Genomic DNA, 23,608 nt, shown 5'->3' with positions numbered 1-23,608 from the left:
ACATACTGTAAACCTTTTGACAGGGTTATTACAGGAGTGGGGTACAGAAGGAAGAAATGTTTACACATAAGCAGTTACAATAATAGTAATTGTCAGGGGCAAATTTGCTGAACAACTACAAAATAAGAAGAAAGAATTATACGTACAACAATAAATAAAAATACGAATATTGACTAGCATGCCGATAGAACAGGGAAAGAATCATATGGGGAATACAAGCAAATACTATCAGATTAGGCTGATGAGTACATGTCGTCGGTTTTATACCTTCTTTTGTCCTTTTCTTGTATTGCGATGTAACGAACCACAATGATGAGTACGTATGAATTGAGTTATGCAGAAGTTTAAGGAAATCATCAATTCTATGCTGCTCGACTACAAGTCCATCGGTCATGAGTATTCCATTCCCGAATGCATCTGGGGAGAAAAGAATAATAGAATGTATTGTTGTTGCGCGAATATTCTTGGAGTGCGAGATCACGTGTATGACGTACGTGCTTTGTTTGTTTAGTTACGACCTATCTTGTGTTGTTTATCTTAAAATAGTTGTGCAGTAGCATACATAAGAACTTCAGGCGATGAAATTTAGCTCGATTTAGGAGAGAGGGCAAACCTGCACGGCGTAGCCATTCTGTCGAAGAATCAAGGCGTCGTTGATATCATCATCATCATCGTCATCGTCATCATCATCATCATCATCAGCCTGGTTACGCCCACTGCAGGGCAAAGGCCTCTCCCATACTTCAACAACCCCGGTCATGTACTAATTGTGGCCATGTTGTCCCTGCAAACTTAATCTCATCCGTCCACCTAACTTTCTGCCGCCCTCTGCTACGCTTGCCTTCCCTTGGAATCCATTCCGTAACTTTTAATGACCATCGGTTATATTCCCTCCTCATTACGTGTCCTGCCCGTTTCCTGCGCATTCCCATTTCTTTTTCTTGATTTCAACTAAGATATCATTAACTCGCGTTTGTTCCCTCACCCAATCTGCTTTTTTCTTATCCCTTAACGTTACACCTATCATTCTTCTTTCCATAGCTCGTTGCGTCGTCCTCAATTTAAATAGAACCCTTTTCGTAAGCCTCCAGGTTTCTGCCCCACACGCGTGTACTGGTAAGACACAGCTGTTATAAACTTTTCTCTTGAGGGATAATGGCAACCTGCTGTTCATGATCTCAAAATGCCTGCCAAACGCACCTCAGCCCATTCTTATTCTTCTTATTATTTCCGTCTCATGATCCAGATCCGCAGTCACTACCTGTTCTAAGTAGATGTATTCCCTTACCACTTCCAGTGCCTCACTACCTATCGTAAACTGCTGTTCTGAGACTGTTAAACATTATTTTAGTTTTCTGCAGATTAATTTTTAGACCCGCCCTTCGGCTTTGCCTCTCCAGGTCAGTGAGCATGCATTGTGGTTGGTCCCCTTAGTTACTAAGCAAGGCAATATCATCAGAGAATCGCAAGTTACTAAGGTATTCTTCATTAACTCTTATCCCGAATTCTTCCCAACGCAGGTCTCTGAATACCTCCTGTAAACACGCTGTGAATAGCATTGGAGAGATCGTATCTCCCTGCCTGACGCCTTTCTTTATTGGGATTTTGTTGCTTTCTTTATGGAGGACTACGGTGGCTGTGGTGCCGCTATAGATATCTTTCAGTATTTTTACATACGGCTCGTCTACACCCCGATTTCGTAGTGCCTCCATGACTGCTGAGGTTTCGACTGAATCAAACGCTTTCTCGTAATCAATGAAAGCTATATATAAAGGTTGGTTATATTCCGCACATTTTTCTATCACCTGGTTGATAGTGTGAATATGGTCTATTGTTGAGTAGCCTTTACGGAATCCTGCCTGGTCCTTTGGTTGACGGAAGTCTAAGGTGTTCCTGATTCTATTTGCAATTACCTTAGTAAATACTTTGTAGGCAACGGACAGTAAGCTGAGCGGTCTATAACTTTTCAAGTCTTTGGCGTCCCCTTTCTTATGGATTAGGATTATTTTAGCGTTTTTCCGAGATTCCGGTACGGTCGAAGTCATGAGGCATTGCGTGTACAGGGTGGACAGTTTCTCTAGAACAATCTGCCCACCATCCTTCAACAAATCTGCTGTTACCTGATCCTCCCCAGCTGCTTTCCCCCTTTGCATAGCTTCCAAGGCTTTCTTTACTTCTTGCGGCGTTACCTGTAGGATTTCGAATTCCTCTAGACTATTCTCTCTTCCATTATCGTCGTGGGCGCCACTGGTACCGTATAAATCTGTATAGAACTCCTCAGCCACTTGAACTATCTCATCCATATTAGTGATGATATTGCCGGCTTTGTCTCTTAACGCAAACATCTGATTCTTGCCAATTCCTAGTTTCTTCTTCACTGCTTTTAGGCTTCCTCTGTTCCTGAGAGCATGCTCAATTCTATCCATATTATACATCCTTATGTCAGCTGTCTTACGCTTGTTGATTACCTTGGAAAGTTCTGCCAGTTCTATTCTAGCTGTAGGGTTAGAGGCTTTCATACCTTGGCGTTTCTTGATCAGATCTTTCGTCTCCTGCGATAGCTTACTGGTATCCTGTCTAACGAAGTCACCACCGACTTCTACTGCGCACTCCTTAATGATGCCCACAAGATTGTCATTCATTGCTTCAACACTAAGGTCCTCTTCCTGAGTTAAAGCCGAATACCTGTTCTGTAGCTTGATCTGGAATTCCTCTGTTTTCCCTCTTACCGCTAACTCATTTATCGGCTTCTTATGTACCAGTTTCTTCCGTTCCCTCGTCACGTCTAGGCTAATTCGAGTTCTTACCATCCTATGGTCACTGCAGCGCACCTTGCTGAGCACGTCCACATCTTGTATGATGCCAGAGTTAGCGCAGAGTATCAGGTCTATTTCATTTCTTGTCTCGCCGTTCGGGCTCCTCCACGTCCATTTTCGGCTATCCCGAAAGTTGACGTGGTGAAAATAAATCGGTTAAAAATAAATCTAGTCGCTTTGCGCTGCATATTTTCAGGCATGCTGATACCGCTTATTATGAAAAAGAACCAGATTATATTGCCATATTCTAGAATTGGTCGGATTAGTGTGGCGTATGCTTAAAGCTCAGTGTCACGGTGAGCGTGCTGCAGCGTCCCCTTAAGGAAAAACTATTTTTTTGTGGTTTTAGCGGTTATAGCTTCCGTGTGAACTGTCCAACTTAGATCAGAAGCTATTATTACACTAATGTATTTGTACTGGCTTACATTTCGGAGCGTGACGTTATTAAAATTATAAGGAAATACTAAGCTTGTTTTCTTTTTTGTTATTGACATCGCAACTGTTTTGTCGGAATTAATCACCATTTGCCAGTGCGAGCACCAACTTACTACTTCATTTAGGGCAACCTTCCGCTCCATTTGGTCACTGTAACTTTTAACCTCTTTATGCAGTACGCAATCTTCTGCGAATAGCTTAATATTTGCCTTAATGTTGCTGGCAGGTCATTTATATAAAACAAAAATAATATTGGTGGCAAAACGGGTCCCTGGAGCGCACCGGATGTGACAGTTAATGTGTCAGAAACGTACTCATTGCATTGCACAAATTATTGACGTCCGATATGTCTTGATATCCATCTAGTCAACGTCCCACCCCTAAGTTTGCGGACCAGCTGGAAAACTCGCTCTTCATGGGAAACCCGATTGAACGCCTTTGAGAAATCTATAAAAATTACGTCAATTTGGGAGTGATCGTTAATACCTTGGGCAAGGTCATGCATTGTCTCGACAAGTTGCGTTACGGTCGATAGGTCTCTCCTAAATCCGTGCTGGTTTGAGTGTAGCAGATGATTATCTTCGACAACCCTTGTAATGAATTTGAGGACAATACGCTCGAGTATTTTACAGCTAGTACACGTCAAGGAAATGAGCCTGTAGTTGGATGGGTTCATCTTGTCAGCAATTTATACACTGGGATTACTTTAGCGACTTTCCATTCGGAAGACATTTGCGAATCCTGGATACATTTCGTGAATATTAAGCGTAGGTACTTCCAAACTGGTTCTGCATACCGTTCGAGAAAAGCGTCCAGTATCCCGTCTTGGCCACAGCTTTTTTTTTTTTTTTATAAGCGTTTAATACCAGACACAGTATACGGCTGTCGGGTATTTCTGGTGTTTCTAGTAACTTAGTTTTTTATAGATGTCATAATAGGGGAATGTTGCACTAGTCCATTATCGATTGTAAAAATTGACTGGAAGTAGCGATTGAATTGATCCGCCTTATCTTTTGTTCCTGTTCAAGGAGATGCCTTTTCATCACTGTGTTTACCACTTAACGCCAAAATTTTGCTGGTGACATTTTGATGAACTTTGCTTGAATGGCGTAATAGTAGTGCATTTTGGAATAAGGGTGTCTTGCTTTTCAATGTTTTAGATAACGTGCGAATCTGAGCGATTGAATCACCGTTTAAGCCAGACTTCCTAGCTTTCCTCAGCCTACTGATTTTACGTTGCACGTGATTTATTTCGCGTGTGATTCATGGATTATACTTTCTTACGCTCTATTGGGACAAAATTTGCAATACAATGCGGAACGTGTGCCTTGAGTGGCAACCATATATGATCTATCGATAAGTTTTTATCCGAGCAAATATAACAAAAATCGAGCAATTCGTGAATGAAATGTGTGATTATTGCTGCGCTCTCTGCTCTGTTGATGCAAGAACACGTTTTACAGGGCCGTCGTGTCGTACAAGATCTGGTAGAGGCAGTATTCATAAGACTAAATTATGATCGGATATGCCGTCTAAGATTTCAGTCCATGTCTGGTCGTTCAGGTAATGGTCACTAAGAAGAACAGCGTGCTGAGTAGAACTGGATTTGCCCTGTATACGTGTGGGGACGCGTACCAATTGCTGGAGGTTAAATTAGTACAACATATCCAGTATGACGTCATTGGTTAAAGTCATCCGCCATGATAATCTTGCTATCCGTCATGTGAGCGTGCATATATATTCCAGAAGAAGTTCCAGATAGCTTGTCGCTGAGTTACGCGATCTCTAGATAGTTCCTACAAATATACAGGCTTTCTGAAGCTGTAGTTTCCACCACACCGCCTCAATATCTGGGTTATCTGGTAAAACGGCGTATCGTAGCTCTTTCTTTAAAAAAAAAGTGCGACGCCCCCGCCCCTGCGCACAATCACTGCGCACAATCTCATATCGCGGCGGCGAGACTTCATGGTCTAAGACATACGAGTGAAGAATATAGGTGGTTTTAGAGGATGACTGTATGAGAATTGACTTAATATATTTAACCCACTTCCGCCATGGCAAAACTCCATATGCGTTGTACATCAAGTTTTGTTATCTCGCTGGAAGTGTTGTGTCGAACAAACCGGTCGTTGTCTGAATTAATTCTTCCTTCGCTCTACCGCCTGCTGGGTGCGAATTTCCGGGCACGTGAATAAAATGCGACAAAATAATGGAGCTCTGCGAGGTGCGCGTATCCGCCTGCATGTAGCTTTCAAGCGGCCTTCGCGAGGTTAGAATGTTGCAAAGAGACAATCATGGTAAATAGAGCGCTTCGGACAGTCGTGTCTACGGGCCATGCATGTGGTGAGAACAGCAAACAAAAGCAAACACATAGTCGCGCCCACTTTTTTCTCGAATGAGCCAATGTTACCGCTAGAGAATGCCGTCTCCCCCTTCACACGCACGGCGCCTGCATCGCACCGAAAACATTGAACAACGAACTGGGAGCGCACAGAAACACCTGCGAAAATGAGGTGCGAAGGAGGTAAACCAGGACAACCGAAGAGAACTCGCTGTCGCAGTGCCCATGAAAAAGCAGAGACAGGTGGGCTTTCGGGAGGCTAGAGAAAAATACCGCTCGAGCGCCGGGGCAAAAAAGCATGTCTTTGAGTAGGATGCCTCACCTCCGAGCATGCTCTTTCACTCGCTGCTACCTCCGATACTGCTCGGCCATCTTTGCAAACTGCTGAGGCAGTGCCCTCCCGGCAAGGCGCTTTGAAACCACCGGCGTGCTACGCTTTCATAAACCCGGAAAAAGAAAAACCGCGTATACATTATTTCTATCCACAAGCCGCCCATCGCATATTATAGCGTATCATGATAATTACTATGTGACAGTGTTTTAATGTAGCACATCCTTCTTCGTGCGAAAAAAAAAAAAAAAGGGTGGTACTTGTTTGCTGCTATTTGCGTTCCGCCTCTCAGTGGAGGAGAGCACACGGTGGCAACCGCCTCACTTTCCCTCTCTCCCTCAATGCGACGTGCCATTGATATTACGCGCGGCACGTGACAACCTCCTCGTTTTGAAATGCCGTCTACCTGTTACATCTAATGCAAATAGCCAACTTTGCGCGTTTCAGCTCATTACGTGGGAGTGACGTACCCCTTGTGGCATTCACGTAAAAGCCGCTTAAAGGGGTCTTGAACCACTTTTTTTTTACGAAAGTGGAGACTGGCATTCAACGTGAAATGTGGTATATTTCAAAAATGCTTAGCCGCAAGAATGCACTTCAATGCGCTCAGTGGAAGCAGAGTTACTGGCAATCAAACACGGCTTCCGCTGCGCTCCCGTTCCTTCTTCGATGCCTTGCACTGCGAAGGCTACGGCGGAGTGGGCGGTGCCCACAACCGACCGTGGCGCGCAGTTCAAATTTCATTTCGGATGTTAGCGTAGAGGCCACGACTTCCGATTTTGGTGCGTACGACGCGCTAAACGTAAGCCAGACGCGGCTGTCCTCCGCCAGCCGCAGTGCGCTAGCCAGTGGACTCGTGGCGGCACCGCGCGGCGGCCGCGGTATCTACGCTACGTTGCATACCGCAGCTACCAATAGCAGCCGCATACAGGAAGCCATTTTATTATTAAATAATGTGTCCAGAAGAGAGTGCGGAGCAGGCTTCTGTTTGAAAACAGAGCGTTTGAGAGAAAAATGGCTTCGCCCTCCGCTTGCGGCTCCACGCACCGCGTACGATAGCAAAACTTGGCTGCACGAAGGAAGGAAACTAAGGAGAGGCCCTACCCCCTCCGCGCGCCAGGAGAAAAGTGTGGCGGAAATGACGTAGTAGGTTCTCATTTTTTTGCTTTTTTATTTTTTTTGCTGTATGGCCACGCCTTTTGGGCCACAATGGCGGCGTTGTTATGGTTTTGAGCGCTCACACGTGTTGCTCTGGTAGGTTTCGGACCGTGGCAAAGGCGCTGAGTGGGCGGGTTTGCGTTAGTCACCGTGTCTTGCTGCGCTGTGTTACCTGCACCGTGCTCTGCCAGATGTTGCGCGAGCGCGCGCGACACCACGCGCAGCGCGGCGTGGTTTCGCGAAAGATGTAAACAAGAGAGGAGGGTGGCCCAAAAGGCGGAGCATCGCCATGAGCAACGCCAAATTCCGGCTTCACTTTTGCTTCACAAAGAGTGACGTCAGGGCCTCTCCTTAGTTTCCTTCCTCCGTGCTAAGGAGAGACCCTGACGTCACTCATTGTGAAGCTAAAGTGAAGCCGGAAGTTGGCGTTGCTCATGGCGTTGCTCCGCCTATCGGGCCAGCTCTCCTCTCTTGTTTACATTTCTCGCGAAACCACGCCGCGCTGCGGGCAACCGTGCTGCTCGGACCCGTGCGCTCCGCAGCAATACTAAGCAATCGTTAGCACGTTAGCATGATTCCACGAAAGAGTGCAACATTTCCCGCGAATATTCCTTCGTCCGTAGCCATCGCCGTGGCGCGGTACATAGCGTACAGCGTTGCATGCGCGTTCATTTCACGAACTTTAGTTCCTCCTCGCCACCTGGCCACAGCAACATCCGGTAGAGCACGGTCCAGATAACGCAGCGCAAAAAAAAAAACGCGGAGACCAACGCAAACCCGCCCGCACGGCACCTTTGCCACGGTACGAAACCTACGGAGCTACACGTGTGAGCACACAGAACAAGAACAAAGCAGCCATTATGGCCAGAAAGGCAGGGCCACTACAGCAAAGAAAGAAAAAAAAAGCAGCAAAACAAAGGAGAACCTACTACGTCATTTCCTCCACACTTTTCTCCTAGCGCGCGGAGGGGGTAGGGCCTCTCCCCAGTTTCCTTCCTCCATGCTTGGCTGAGATGTTCACATCTCAGTCAAGCTATGCTATCCGTGGACTATGTTATTTCCCCAAACCCGAGGCGTGACTCCAGGCCCCCTTGAGTCCGGTTGAGCTGGCTTATTGGGACGAAAGCTGGTATTATTAAGTATGCGAACGCTTCTGGGTCCAGCCGAGCGAATGTGGAGGTACAGTCTAATAGTCGAGGCGACTCCATTCAAACTAACTGTGATGGATGGGCTGACTTGAATGAGTCGAGTTGACGCAGCCCAAACCGACCTCCTTTACATGCCGCTTGCAAGAGGCATATAAAGGCCGTCGGTTCGGGCTGCGTCAACTCGACTTCTGACGCGACGCGCTCTCGTTCAACTTATGCAATTGCCGAAACATGCATAACTAAAATTTCTAAACGAGGCGTGCCGGAGTGGCCCTTCATTGTTTTACCAAAAGAGTCTCCTAGAGTTGCGCAGGGGTTACCAGGAGCTTCAGAAATTTTCCGCTGCCGATGCACAGGGTAGCTATTCTCAAGATCAGGTGGGCGAATGTAAAGCCATTGAAAAGTCTCAAACGTATAAATGCCATATGAATCTAGCGAAAAAAAAAAAAGAACTACAATCGTCCCTGCAAACGGGAAAATCGCGCTTTAGTTCGGAACTTCCAAGATGTTTCCTCTCATACGCAAGTGAGAATGCAACGAGCCCACAATAAGATTCTCGCATACACTCTATTCCGATCCTATACTCGGTTATCTTCTTCAGAAGAAAAGAAAACCAATATACTTTAACATGTCGGGGGCTTAGTCAAATGATTCCTCAAAAGAAGTCTCATCAACTTTAGGACTGCTGTTCAATACAACAACGAAAGGTTGCGACGCTCCACTGCTGAAGATGTTTGCCAATTATTCTAATAACTTTATAAAAGAGGCTCCGCAATCACAGGCAATCAATACTGTGATTCATAGACGTCAGGCAGCGCAAAGTTCAGCGTATCGGAAGCTTGCTTTCGCATACGAATGTTGAAGTCCTGAAAATGCAGTATGTGAAAAAAAAATGAACAGAGAGAAATTAAATCGTCTGGCGATGAGAAATGTGTTGCGCAGCTTGACATGAAGATACGGTAGCCGAACGACTTTCCACTTTATCAAAAAAGAAAAAGTGAAAAAGAAAGCAAAATAAATGTTATTGATTGCTATATCCTTCCAACTGACTAAACTCGGTGTGCTTTCTACGGGCCTAAGGACTCGGTTGGCTGACGCTGTGTTCAGGTTTCATCGACCGGCACGAACGATGGCACACATGGTTTGGGATATCAGAGAGATCCAACGTTCGAACGCTTTTGTAAGCAGCCCATAGCGCAAAATATTCTGGTTTGCCTTAGTTCTGCGCCTTTTACTGCGTGTGGAAAGGCGCTAATCTTCGAGAGCAATCTCTTGAAGGCAGTGGAGGGAAGCATTTCCCGCATTGGCAAATATAAGCGTCCGAGTTGTTGACTCGACAGTTGAACCGAGAATCACGAGCGGAAACGAGGAATAAGAAAAAAGCAAGTTGAACAATAGACTTATCAGAAAATCAGAGACCTCACCACCTTCTTGTTCCACTGTGAATCAAAAGAGCCAATGATCTCGACACGCAGATAGCTACAAAATCTGCTTTTCTGCGGCGAATTGCTTCTTTCTGCGATTAGACAAGCGGCGTTTTTGATATGCACGCATGCCCTGGTACATGTACCAGCAACATTGCACATAATGCTAAGGCTGTTTCCTCGCTTTGGTGTATATACCTTTAGTGTATTTGGGTTTTGTGTTCTATTCTGATCTATTTGCTTTGTTTTCTTTCTGCTTATTTGCTTATGTCACATGACTTTAATACTTAGTATTTTACCCAGTTCTGGTCATTAATTTATTAATTAACTATAAATATTGCAGACTCGTTTGAGTTCAAGCAGGGACGTACATACAGAAAATATATACACGTGTGAGGTCCGACAAAACTTAGAGAACAGAGAATAAAAGATCAAAATATACAGCCAATATATTATTTAGCGCGCTCTAACATTTTCATAAATATATGAAGATTTGCTGTGTTAACAACGTTTTTCGGTAATGCATTCCATCGTTTAATGGTCCTTGATAAAAAGGAGCGTTTGCATGTTGTTCGATGCAAGTAAATGCTCGATCATTTTTCCGTGGTTCTGGCGTGTGTTTGCGCCATAATCTGAACACAGATATCGCAATTTGCTGATATGGAGATTATCATTGTATATTAGGTATAGAGGAAGTTTGCTTTCTCATTAGTTCGTAAATTGGCGGGATTCAAGATCAAGAAAACTTATCATCTCCCGCACGCTATTTGTTCGCCTCTAGTGACTACATGTAAACCTAGCTGCCATCCATTGTACTCCTTCTGGTTTGACAATATTTTGCTTTGTGGGCGGATCCCACAGAGGTGAAGCGTATTCGAGGCGAGGTATGACTGTTGTCGCATATGCTGCAAAATTCACCTTTTGGCGTGCTCCTGACAGTTTGCGTCAAAGGCCCCTTTACGTAGAAAGAGCGCGAGCAAAAATATTTTCAATATAGTCCTTCAAGCTCATACGTTCCGTTAGCGTTACACCGACATATGTATAGGCAGGAGCATCATTGAGCACAGTACAGCCTATAGAATATGGAAAGTGTAAGACTTACTGATGGTTACTTATCTTAATCAGGCAGTACTCATTCGTGTTTAAGGTCATTCCCCGCTCTTCACGCAAGTTGAAAACACAATTGAGGTTATTTCTGAGTACAGTGTGATACCTTTGTCATTTGAGAACTGTATACAATACACAATCACCCGCAAAAAGTTTCAGTATCACGCCAGGCTCAACGACACTTAAAATTTCATTGGCGCTCTTTGGCCACACCTGGCCCTTGCGCAATTAAACATCAGATATCCATTCATTAAAATGCCATTGGCGTGAGTCAAGAACAAAAACCGGCCCGAAGACTGAGCCCTGGGGTACACCTGATGTGACATGAAGCATCTCGGAAAAACAATTGGTATATTACGTGAGTATAAGATTGGTGTTGTTTATACTATGTTGTTTATATCCACGACTCTCATTATTAACATTTTTATGTAAAAAGGAGCAGCGGATGCCAATTAAAGGCGTCAACATTTTGTAAAAGTTACGTATTTATAAATGATAAGACTTTGGCGACGTAAAACTGCACCTCATCAATCAGTTTAGAGCATTACTTGGGATCGCTTATTGTTATTTGGTATGGTATTGAAGTAAAAAAAAAACACACAGGCACCTCTAAAAAGCGATATAAGTTAGTAGGCAAGCGCTCATAGTTGGTGTATTAGGCGAACGAGAAACTTCCAGGAATCAACAAATATTTTGTTAGAAGATTCTTAAATATGCCTACGTGAAATAATTGTGATTTACACTGTGCTCTAACAAAACACCTCCAAGCGAATCTATTTTCGTGAATAACTTACTCAAAAAAAAAAAACAATAAAACCAGGCTCATGCAAACTTGTAGAACCACGACAGAATTTTCTTTGAAGCTATTCCTTCTTTTTTTTTTGCTGTTGCCTTAATTCATCACTGGTATGTGATTCAACGACAAAGTTGAAACATCGCCTGCATATGAGTGGTGATGCGAAATCGCTTTCATGCTAATTGAAACAGGGGATGCGTGACATTTCGTTCTATTTGGGAGATCAGGTAAAATTATTGAGAAAAGTGTATCTAAAATATAAGAAAAAAAGGATCTTGCTAGGAGTTTGCATTTGTATCGGCATTTGTATAACGCCGTATTTATCCCATGCCCACGCGTTAAACGTTGCACACATATGACATGTCACACGCTCCACCATTCTACTAAACATGACCTTGTGGACACACTCAGTTCCCTGAGGATGTTTGGAAAACGGCGGCTGTATCGTACAACGCTCGAAAATAGGCAGAAAATAAGATATACCCTACTAACCTCCAAAGCGGCGGCCGCATTTCGATGGGGGCGAAATGCGAAAACACCCGTGTACTTCGATTTAGGTGCACGTTAAAGAACCCCAGGTGGTTGAAATTTCCGGAGTCCTCCACTACGGCGTGCCTCATAATCAGAGAGTGGTTTTGGAACGTAAAACTCCATAATTTTTTTTTTTTTTTAACCTCCAAAGATCACATCTGAGGAATTGTCATGCGCGCATTATTTTATGTTCTGGCTAGTCGCCGTTTTTCACTAAATTCTTGCCGTTATTATAGGTCGTTACTGTCATACGAAACACACTTATTATTGACAAAATGTCGTGCACATTGTCACGAATTCAATTAACATACCTTTTTCGAATGATTCCTTTTGATAGTGGTTCGGTGAAAGCGCGCATCCGTGACAAGCTTACGTCTCATATGTTCCCAGTACGCGCGGTATAACAATACTGCTTACGTATTAGGCATGCACAAGTCATCATGAAATTATAATTAAAAATAATTTTACTTAAAACTACCGTTGCACCTATCTTCCATGTCTGCGTTCTCTTGGTTACTCTATTAAACTACTTTACGAAGAGTTGAAATTTTGAGGGGAGAACCTTCGTCTAAAGCAGAATTATCGCTCCCGGATGCTTGCAGAGCATTTATTATTTCACTAAAGTATAAATTCCACAGAGACTTAAAGCAAAAGGTTCATCACATTTTACACTGTTTTCTGGGTACAGGTAGGGTTGGAATTTGGCTGCGCTTTTATACTGCGGTGCAGAGGAAAACTGGCCATGATCTCACGTCCTCGGTAAACCGCGCGGCCCACGCCGATGTGCAGGATCGATATAACGGCGTGTTCAGTGTGGCTGCCCCTGGGCTCCCAGTGAGCGTGTCCAGATAAATTTGCTCGCCGGAAGATTGGATCCGCGAACGTGACACGCCCCGAAGAGTTTAGGCCATCGGTTCGCTGTCCACTTTCTTCTTCAACGGCGCGATTGCAGTTTCCCGTCATCCTCTTCCCTAACCTCGCTGTGCACGTGCACAGGCCCACCAAGACAGACGTATAAACAAGCAACAATCGAACTTGTGCTCTCTCGGTTCATAAAGCCGCAGATCGCGGTCCACGGGCCGCTAGCCTCACTTCTCGCTATCCCTATAAGACTTTCTTGATTCTCCATCGAGAAATGCTTGCCTGCCGATGTCTGTGAGGGAAAAAAACCAGCACGGGCGTAGAAGGCCAATTCTGTCATTGTAGGGTGCGAAACAGCGCGGCTGCTTTTTCAAGCAAAGGCGGTTGCAGTGCCACCCGTAATGGGAAGGAGCGGGTGCAATGTTATGTGCAATAAATCTTGCACTCTCTCGTGTGGTATCATTCGGAGCTAATAATTGCAGGTGCGCGCGAGCAATCTCTTTTCGTGATGGTAAACATCAGTCACTGATGCTTCTATTTCGAGTCGTCTCCGTTTGTGTAGGTGGCGCTCCCTGGTGTCTCGAGAAGAGGATTTGCAAGACTCTTCCGCCTGTTTCGAATCCCGATTTCCGATTCCTGTCATTGGTATCCTTCATATTTTTTCACATTGGCGCTTGTTTATGAATAAGTAGCGTAGCGTGGCATCATCAAGTCGTTTTAATGAGCGCTGCAGGCTCTATAAACAATATTGTCTGTTTCAATATTTATTAATACGGCGTCGACGGAGGCACTGAATGTACAATCTTCAACTTGCTATAGATGAGCCGAGGATGGTAATCCTCACGCTGCACCACTAACATTTCTTTATTCATCTTGCTAATAAAATTCTGGTGAAATACTCCGCCATTGGATACCAACGGAAGCCGACGGATATCGAATAGACTAATGTTTCCATAAGCTATCGCTGTAAAACAAAGTGATGCGCTGTTTTAAAATGCGAGTTTCTTTAGGCGTAATAAGCCGAAGCCATGAGCAAATTAATTACCTCATAGCACTCAGTTTCCTGCTTCCATTTGAATACTTTGGCAGAAACGTTTCTCTAACCTTCATCCAACGCTTTTTTATCTAGGCAATTGGCATGTACATAAAAAAGTGCAAAGGTACCCTGCAACACTCTTTATCAAAGCAAGAGAATGCATTTTACATTAAAACACGCTATTTGAGAATTACGTAGCAGCAAATAGCAGTTAAATGCGTTGAGCAGAAGCGGAGTTATCGGCAATGATGCTCCTTGATACTCTTCATGATGCTTTCGCTGCTCCTTCAAGCCTTCCACAGCGAAGGCCAAGGCGCAGCGGGGCGCTGTCCACAAAGTTCTTCATATTGAAGATCCTCGTGGCGCGCACATCAAATTTCCTTTCAGCTATTGACGTAGATGCCACTCATAATGATTTGGACCCCTGCGACGCACCAAACTCGGAGGCTATTTCTTAATTCATGATTGAGTTCACGGTGTCTCATCCACTGTGCTCTGCTACGGTGTACTGGATAGCAACGCGTGACTGTGTTTTCTCGCTCTCTCTCTCTTTCACTCCCCATTCTCCTCCCCCCGTGTAGGGTAGCAAACTGGACTCATCTGGTTAACCTCCCTGCCTTTCCTTCTTCCCTTCTCTCTCTCTCTCTCTCTGTGTTTTCTCGCCCGAGTGGCATGAGAAGAAAATTTTTCTCTCGCACATATATCTCTAAAGCATTCACACAATTTCAGAGGGTCGCAGAAACATCGTCTTTATGCTCGCTCTTGCCAGTACGTCGGCAGCACGCACACCGACTTAGTGAGGGATGCCGCTTTCCGCACACGCGTGACAGGATTCCTAAAGCAAAGAGGTTCGACCATGACGGCGGGACATCTCTAAGGTGTGCAACTTTGGAAGTTGACCTGTTCCAGGCCGATCTTAGCACTCGGACCATGCTCTGGCTGGTGACGTCACTCCCTGTGAGCGACGTCACAGAGATCACAGAGATCGATAAGTGCACGATGTTGTCCTCGGCGAGCTCAGCAAGTGGGTTCGTTGCAGCAGCCCATGGCGGCCGCGGTACCTACCCTACGTGGGAGACGCAGCTACATGCAAGTGTAGTGTTTAAAAAAGAATCCTGAAAGAATCGCGTGAATACACGCGAGATTGCCGCGCGACTGGCTGCTCTTGGCCTTTTGCGTGTATTCGCGGGCTTCTTTCCCGCTCGAAAGGATAAAAGGAAACACTTCAACGTAGCACGTGTTGAGCAATAGAGAGCTGTATCGGGAGTTCTTCATGTTAATCTACACTTCCCCTCTGACACTTTTGATCTCATTATAATACTTGCGAAGCTGATTAATTAGTTGGGACTGATTATGCAATTAGACGCGATGCAAAAAAAAAAAATCGGTGTACCTCCAAGCAACGGCAACCAACCTTGGTTGGTTGCCGTTGGAGGAGAGTCGGGACACCCTGTGTATACTACAACATAATGGTATTTCAGAGATGGCACCACCAGATCATGTGGAAAGCTTAATTTCGCCATTAGGTGGTGCTGCTGAGAACGATTTTTCTTTCTTAATATTTCTTTAGCGAATTTGTTTCTAAAGTGTAAATGGCGCAGAATACCAGGTTCAAGAGCACCTGTTTTCCCTAGCTCAAGCATACTAAGGCGTTAATAACGAATGGCAGGATTCGCTGTCTCGGGTAAGCGCGCTCTTCTCCGAAGTAACAATCATAAAACGGGGTGAAACAGACACCACACAGAGCGCGACTTTACGGCGTGTGTTCCGTACTACTTCGAAGAAGTTACTGCGCAAATCAGTGCGTTTTCCGAAGACAATGTAAGAGGAACTGCCACAATAGCAGCCCGACATAAAGGGATGAGTTCACTAATGCGCTTGCTAGGCATTCAGCTTACAGCGCAAATCCAATTTTTCTTCAAATTCGCCTGTGTCTTTCTACGACAGTGTATTTGATTTTGTAACAAGTCTGAGCTGTAACTATACCTTGGTTTTCCGCGTAGCAAATTCAAATGACCTAGCCTCCCGTGCTACAAAAGGGCGGGTAAGCTTTCGTTAAAATTTCAGTAACTATAGTGCACATTTGTGTGTTCGGTATTTTTAATTTTCCCTTCTCTTCTGCACAGTTTACAATCATGAATCAAACCAACTCGCGGAGTCTTTGATGTTATCACAGCGGTGTTCTTGCCTTACGTGAAGATAATCAGAATTACTTACTTCAAAATATTAAGGTGGCAATTAGGAGCCGCCAAATAGGCAATCGACCATGTCAAGTGGCCATGCAATTTAGCGGTCTTCCTGCTCATCTCAAGAACCGAACCCACAAAGAACATGTACATCAAGGTCATCACCTGAGTTGCATAATGCACACAGGCACAAAAGGAATGACATATTAACACAAGCACAGGTTACGAGAGTGCACGTATAAGGATTACGAATGCGTGGGAGCGAATAGCAAAAAATGCAGAATACAAGGTTCATCAATTTGTTAAGCAATGTCTCGAGTAAGAAAACCAATGTGTCACGGGCTGCTGGCAAGAAAATTGGATTAGAGGCCAAGAAAATTGCGGCGCAGTGTCTTAAGATTGACGACGAGGAATACGCGTGGATAGCGGGGTGGACGAGTATGGTGAGATGGGCTCAGGCCTTTGGAAAGAATCATTGCTTGTTGTCTGTTTGCTATTTTTTCTTCTTCTAATCTACGTTGAAAAAAAGGATTTCTTGAATTTTCATTTCCTCCCTGCGAATTCGTTGTTAATGTTTCTCAGGTTGATTTCGCAGCCTGTTTGGCTTCAGTTCCTCTGGCATCATCCTCACCGAGCAGATCCTCCACCGGGGCGGGTTCCTCTAAAAGTGCACACATAAAAATTAATTTGGGATTGGGAAAACGTTCACTGTGCAATAGGCTTCGGAAAGGCTCTCAGTTCGTTCCCGCCCGTTGCCCCAGGCTACGTCACACTCCCATCCTGTGATTGGGCGCTCAGAGAAGAAAAAAATAATAAGTGAGACGAGACTTTACTGAATTTGCTTGCGCAAACTTGCCCCTTTTAATGCTTCCTGGGATTACGTCGACCAAATTGCCGAACAGCCTCTGGGGCTTCAAAGATGGGTGGAAGGACGAACGGTAATCACAACTTTAGGTACCATGATGTCATTACCGAGGCAACCCTCAATGTCGTTGGAAGGAACTGGAACTTTTGCAGGTTTTAGCATAACCCTTACAAAACCGCACTATCTTCAGGGCGGTTTTATGGTAGGGACTTGCCTCGGAGGGACTTGTTGCCTTCCAAATACGAGGTGCAATATATTGTCTCCTTTAGGCAGCTTTTCTTCAAGAATGTAGTCTGAAATATTAAACGTATTGATCTTTTAAAGCAGCTGTTTTAGCAGTATTTGTGAAATTAGTTTAGGTTGCTGGAGGATTCAGCGGGAGAAATATGAAGTAGGAAAGCAGTGTACTTTGACCCCCGTCACATTCATAGCACCTAATTCTTCCAGGGGGGTGCAAGTCAGTGGTGTTATTAAGTGTTTGTTTGCAGTAGTTTAATACAGAAAGGAAATTTATAAATATTAAAATGATATTTTTAATTCAACCGTTCTAGGAGAAATTGTGTGCTCAGTCGCAGATAAAGATTAAGTACACGCTTGTTACATTTCTTAAAGCACCATTTTTTTTCATTGCAAGATTCGCGTGATCGAACAAAACTGCTAGCTTAAACTTCACATGCGTCGAGCCAAAAACTGTCTGTGAAAACAGTAGTGAGTATGTTTTGTGGCTAAGCGTTGAGGATACATTTATTTCACTGCATTGAATCAATTCATTCACTCACAGATATAAAAACCAATATAACAAGTGTTTGCGTTTTCAGCTGGCGATTCTTAATGACATTGCTTGTTGATGCCTAGTGATTATGGTTTTTTATACGGAATAAGCTCATTGGGCGTAACGGATACAGTGCCCCACTTTGATGCCACAGGATACAGCTCCGGTGATCGGCCTTTTCTAGGTTAAAGCCGACAGTCTTCTTTTTTTCCAGATTCCGCTCTGCTGCCCAATACTAACAGCCCTGATAAATAGCGGTTTTCTCGATGGAGCTGCTTGGGTGTTCATGAATCACACCCACACTGTGGCTATGGAAAGGTACTGGGAAGTGCTGCTATGTACTGAGTGAAGACGTGATTAGAATAAAACTACGCAGCGGCAAACGAGAAAGAATGCAGACCTATCATAAATAACAATTCATTTGTCAGAGATAACTCGGCCTGCCATTTCAGACATCGCCGACGATTGCTGATGTCAATGAAGGAAACCAGTTACGAGGCTTGACAATTTCGCTGCTCGTTGGACTGCCCCAAAGTAGCACCTGATGCGTGTATCCTAGTAAACTTCACCGCAATAGTGCTTAATCGAGTGCACAGTCCTAAATCTAAGAGCATGCAGTCCGACCTTTTGGTATCCTCTGGATATCATGACATCATCATTAACAAGCGCATCTCGTGCTAATAATTCAACCATATCACACGTGACGTCGCCTATAGGATTTGACTACGAATGCAGCCGGCAGACACCGTTCACGTTTCTGCTAAGTTGCATTGACGCAGTGAATGGCAAATAATTCGAAAAACTCTACTTCTCAATGCCTGCTCCACATGTCGTATAGTTCACTATTACTTTCATCAAAGCTACGTGCTGTGGCATCGAGTAGTGGAATGGCGCTTCATTTCGGAAACTATAAGCTTGATTGCTGTTACTGCAAGCAACGTAACTCTTGACATATCTGGTATGACGATGAAGTAGGGCAGATTCGTTACGATTTGATGTTCTTTCATCTTTTCGGAAATGCACCATCGTAGTCCCTCCTATGTTGGCTGGCCACTAGGCGTACGAAAAGTGCTTTTTTTGTAACGCAGCCCTGCCCAAGCTTCGGCAGTCTGTTAAAGATATTTTTTAAAGGGAAGCTTTCTTTGCCTCTTCCTTCGACGTTCCCACTGCTGCCGCTGCTACTGCTGCTGTCGGGCACACCGCGTCGGGGGGTGGTTCAGAGCGTGAGTATGCATGAAAGTAGCGTGGCACAGAGGAAAGGCGACGTGAGAAACTCGTTTGGACCTCCGCGTCAAATGTGCACAATGCCTTCGGAGCTCCCTGGGCGTCGTCACATTAGCCTCTTGACAGTTGTAATTACCTACGGCCCACCGCAGAAGCATTACAGAAATTTCAGCACTTACCTTTGAACTATCGTGTAAGTCTAGAGGGAAAGTACATAGAATTGCAGAGAGGAGGGGGGAGGAGAGAAGGCAGAGAATGGGTAGAACCGATGCCGTCGCGGAAACGAGTGAGTAAACAGCCTTGCCACTCTTCGCTCACAGTATCCATAAAAGGATGGGGGGGGAGTGACGTGAGAATAAGGCAAGGACACGCTACTACTATAGATGCGACAGCGGTTGCCGGCAAACCAGATAAATTTAAGTTCAAAGTAGGGTACGCTACGTTTCTGATATTTCTGAAAAATGAACACCATGCAAATTTCTCAAGCGGCCAACTTGCCCTGGGCATGATGAAGCAGAGCTGCATTACAGCTTACTGTAGGGTCCAGGTGACACTGCGGAAGTGGTCACAAGTCAAATCAACACTTCTGTGCCCGGCACAGTAGCTTTGCGCCTATATTATTGCTCGAGCTCGCGGGTTTGATCCAGACTGCGGCAGCTACATCTGGGCAGGTGCGAAATAAAGAAAATGCTCGTGCACTTAGATTTAGGGACACGTTAGAAAACACCATGGTGTCAAAATTAATCGAGAGTCCACCACTTCGGTGCTGCTCATAATACGATTGTGGTTTTGGCAAGTAAAACCCCGTAATTCAATTAAAGTTTCATACTTTCGCCCCGATGCGATGTGCCCATGTGAGGCAATGACATTGCTGAACCGTGTCAGAGGTTATGAAATATGGCGCACAACAACGCCTCAAGCAAACACCCCTTCCTGTGTGTTCTGTGCACTACGCCGACAAACAGCAGCGATGCACACGAGGTAACGTTTAACATCAACTCACCACTCTCGTGTTGAACTAAACGTCGAAGAAATTAAACGTTCGCCCTCAACATCACCGCTAATTATCATCAATCCACGCAAACAGCACAGAAAGCTTCGATTACATCGGCTCCCACAGTGCTTGGAATCCACAATTTTTTTTATCTATTACGCCGTGGTTTTACCTGGGTCGCTCGGTCGGCGGCTTGTCATGGTCTCGCCGAGTATAGATTCCACCTCACTCCATAAAAAAAGGAGAAAAGAACGCGTGTGAACGTGGGATTTGAACCTCGGCACCCAGGGAAGCCGCTCATTGCTCTAGCCATTAGGCTACGATTCCAGTTTTCTTTTTTCTTCCTGAATCGCATGGAAACATTAGTAACGTCGAGTGAACATAATTTACTTCATGCATCACTCGAGCCAACCCAAATTAGCTCTTTCAGATGGCCGCTGCATGTTATGATGACGATTTTAGTTCTATTGTACACATCCACAAGCCAAGAAGCGGGCGGTACATGTCGTATCGGGGCCAACTAGCCCTTTGATACGATCGGTGCGCCTTGATGATGAATATGGTTTCCGTACAGTGGCCCGTACCTAAAACGGGTCAATGGTAAAGAAGCGGCCTGTATAACGGCACATGGCCACAACCGCGGCTTGGCGAGAAGTGGACGTTACATACATCATGCGAAAGCCAACTACTCACTTTGAGATGATCGCCTAGTGTTGATGACGATCATAATTTATACACTATGGCACTCACCCAGAGCGAGGAATCGGCAAAGCCGAAGTTGGTTCATTTAAAACAAACAAGGAAAAATGAAGAAATACAGCCTAATATAAAATTTGTCTCATTGCGTCACTAGGCTGAACGCAAGCACATGCGTGTTGCCGTTTACCACACGCGAAAGGGGCAGCAATGAAACTGGCAAATTTATAGCATTTCGTTAACGTGTTCACGAAAGCTGCACTTGAGATAGGTTCCAACACGTGCGTTGAATGTGCATACTTTTTTACGCGAATGTGTTGTCTGTCGATTTAGTGCGAAAGTATATATCCCATGTATACGTGCTTCGCGCAAGTATTACGCACATTCCCTGGTATTCCTGTGAGATAGCATTCTTTTACTTTGTTTCTTTTTTTAAGGTGGTCGGAGCCTAAAGGCGGACTGACGTAGTCGGGTAGGACGACGTGGAGAAGGGAGGAAGGAATCGGCAGGCCTCGGTAATGTGGGGGGTCGGGAGGAGTGGTCGGAAACGGGGAAGTCGGAGGGAAACCGCCGTTCCACCCGGCTAAGGTCCTTCGACTTTTCAACGCATGCTCACCTTCAGCACAGAGATGCTTCATCGATAAGGATGTTCGCTGAACGCTCGTCTGCTCACCATTGAACGCGCGTGTGTGCGCGTGAGCGAGAAATGCCACCGGAGCTCTAACGACGCAGTTTCGCCACGCATGAACTCAGCATCGCGTCGGTTATATCTATGACGCCTGGTATCCTCCGGTGTGCTGGTTGAGTTGTGCAGCAGCCCACTTCTCGCATGGTTCCTATAGCTGTCAACGCTTAGCACTTCGAGAGAAAAAGTAACTAAGAAAGGCATTTGCACGTTTGTGGATTTGTATTGGTTAATGTGCCGTTAACCTCCCACTGCTTCTTAGAATGCACATTTCAGCTGTACGCTATGGCAAATTCTCTTTAAAAAGATTTCAATAAATTTTCTGTTTGCTTCAGATAAAGTTACTTTGATTAAGGCCGTACTCGATTGTACTATATATGTATATCATGACGGCAAAAGCGTGTTTCTTATAAAATAGCAAGCACATTGGTTCAGGCAATCTATCATCATCATCCAATCATCCAATCATCCAATTCATCCAATCACTATGCTTCAGCTACTACCTCGCACAAATATATATTTATTTATTTCAAGATCATCCACAACAATGTACAACACCGAAGTCCACCGACAACCATCAAAGCGAAATATGGTTTTGTGATGGAGACTGTGCCATGCCAATTTTTGTTCTGATATATGTCCCAAATTCAGTAACAGGTTTACTAATAACGGGAAATTGGAGATTATAAAACGATGCATTCATTGTGTGCATATTCTCTTTTTATCTCGAGCTTTCCTTTCAACAGACCTTCACTATTGTCATATAAGAAGAAAAACATTGGCTGCAGTTTGTATAAGACATAAATATTGAATAAAAGCTTGTACATTTAACACAAACCAGAATGAATGTCATGAAACACTGAAATTTTATTAGCGTAGCCAGGAGGTAGAAGCGCATGTGCCACACCTCAAAATTAAAAATGAATACCGCTAGTATAACAAACCTGGTCATGATATGGAGACTTCAAGCCACGTATGCTACAAAAAGTTCTTTTTAATTTTTTGCGGTTATTAATTCTTTTTTGTTTATTAGACACATCATTTTCGTTCAAATGCAAGAAGTTTTGAGTGTCTTAATACAAGCACATGTACTACATGTGGCCATCTGTCATACCTATTGTTGCTGATCCTACATTTATTGAAATAAACAGCTCAGCAAAAAAAATAAGCACCCACAACGAGCTCATATTTTAGTATTATCTACGTTCTGATTATTGATAGGCAGCTAAGAAATTGAACGCACCAGCTGAACTCTCAAAAGGCAAACCTGATTACAGTCATGGCTTGCGACTATGGAGAGAAAACGGAACCTATCTATGGATGCCCAACTGTCACGTCAGGTTTATTTCGGCAGGCTTTCAAGCAATCCATCGCATGAGTACGTTGGTGCTCAAGCCAGCACGTCCGCTTTCATTCCTGATTGAGTGCCTGTTTACGGTGCACCCTATATTGACTTCCACAGCGGCTTTCACTTATTCAGGAACCATGGCACGTGATTGTAAGTCTCAGCGTGGTATTCCGATGCTATTGCTAGGCTTTTAAGCCTCATATCTAGAGGATGGCGAGTCCCGAACATTTCTATCTCTTGTGTGTGTTGTGTGGCTTTGCCCACGAAAATGTAATCCTTCTGCATGGAATATCATGTTGCCGCGGCCCGAAGTAATCCTCCACTTCTGGTAAGCAGAAACGCGTAATGCAGTTCCCTATATGTTGATGCAGGGTATAGTTCTTTTTCTCCCACATCCATTACGACCAAGAGCACTTAGTTTTCAAGAAGAAATGCCTCGTGATATTGTTTGCTCACTCTTTCATGAGCTGTGTTCGTGTTGTATTGTGCGACTCTCGCTGTCTCTGGCTTGCCACGTGATGTGCCTTTGCACAGGGTGTATGGGAATGTTCTACGCACAAAGAACGTGGCATGCTATTCTGGAAGCATTGTAATTCTTGCACGCTTCTGCTATGCGTCATTTGCCTGTGGAGTGCGCTGCCACAATATGTATGCTTCTATGAAAATCCACTGAAGGAGCTCGTCTCCCGAATGACTGTTGTTAATAAGGTTGAGCACGCGAAATCGACGGCACGAAAGCTCACATTCAGCATTATCAGACAGAAGATGAGTGCACCTAAACTGAATCGCTTTTTTTTTTTAACTCGCGCCAATGTCGTAGTCGTCAATACACACCAGGATCTCGGGGCTCCGTC

This window comes from Dermacentor andersoni, chromosome 7 (genome assembly GCF_023375885.2).
Source record: "Dermacentor andersoni chromosome 7, qqDerAnde1_hic_scaffold, whole genome shotgun sequence".
In the NCBI taxonomy this organism is placed as follows: Eukaryota; Metazoa; Arthropoda; class Arachnida; order Ixodida; family Ixodidae; genus Dermacentor; species Dermacentor andersoni.
This window is presented reverse-complemented; position numbering follows the sequence as displayed.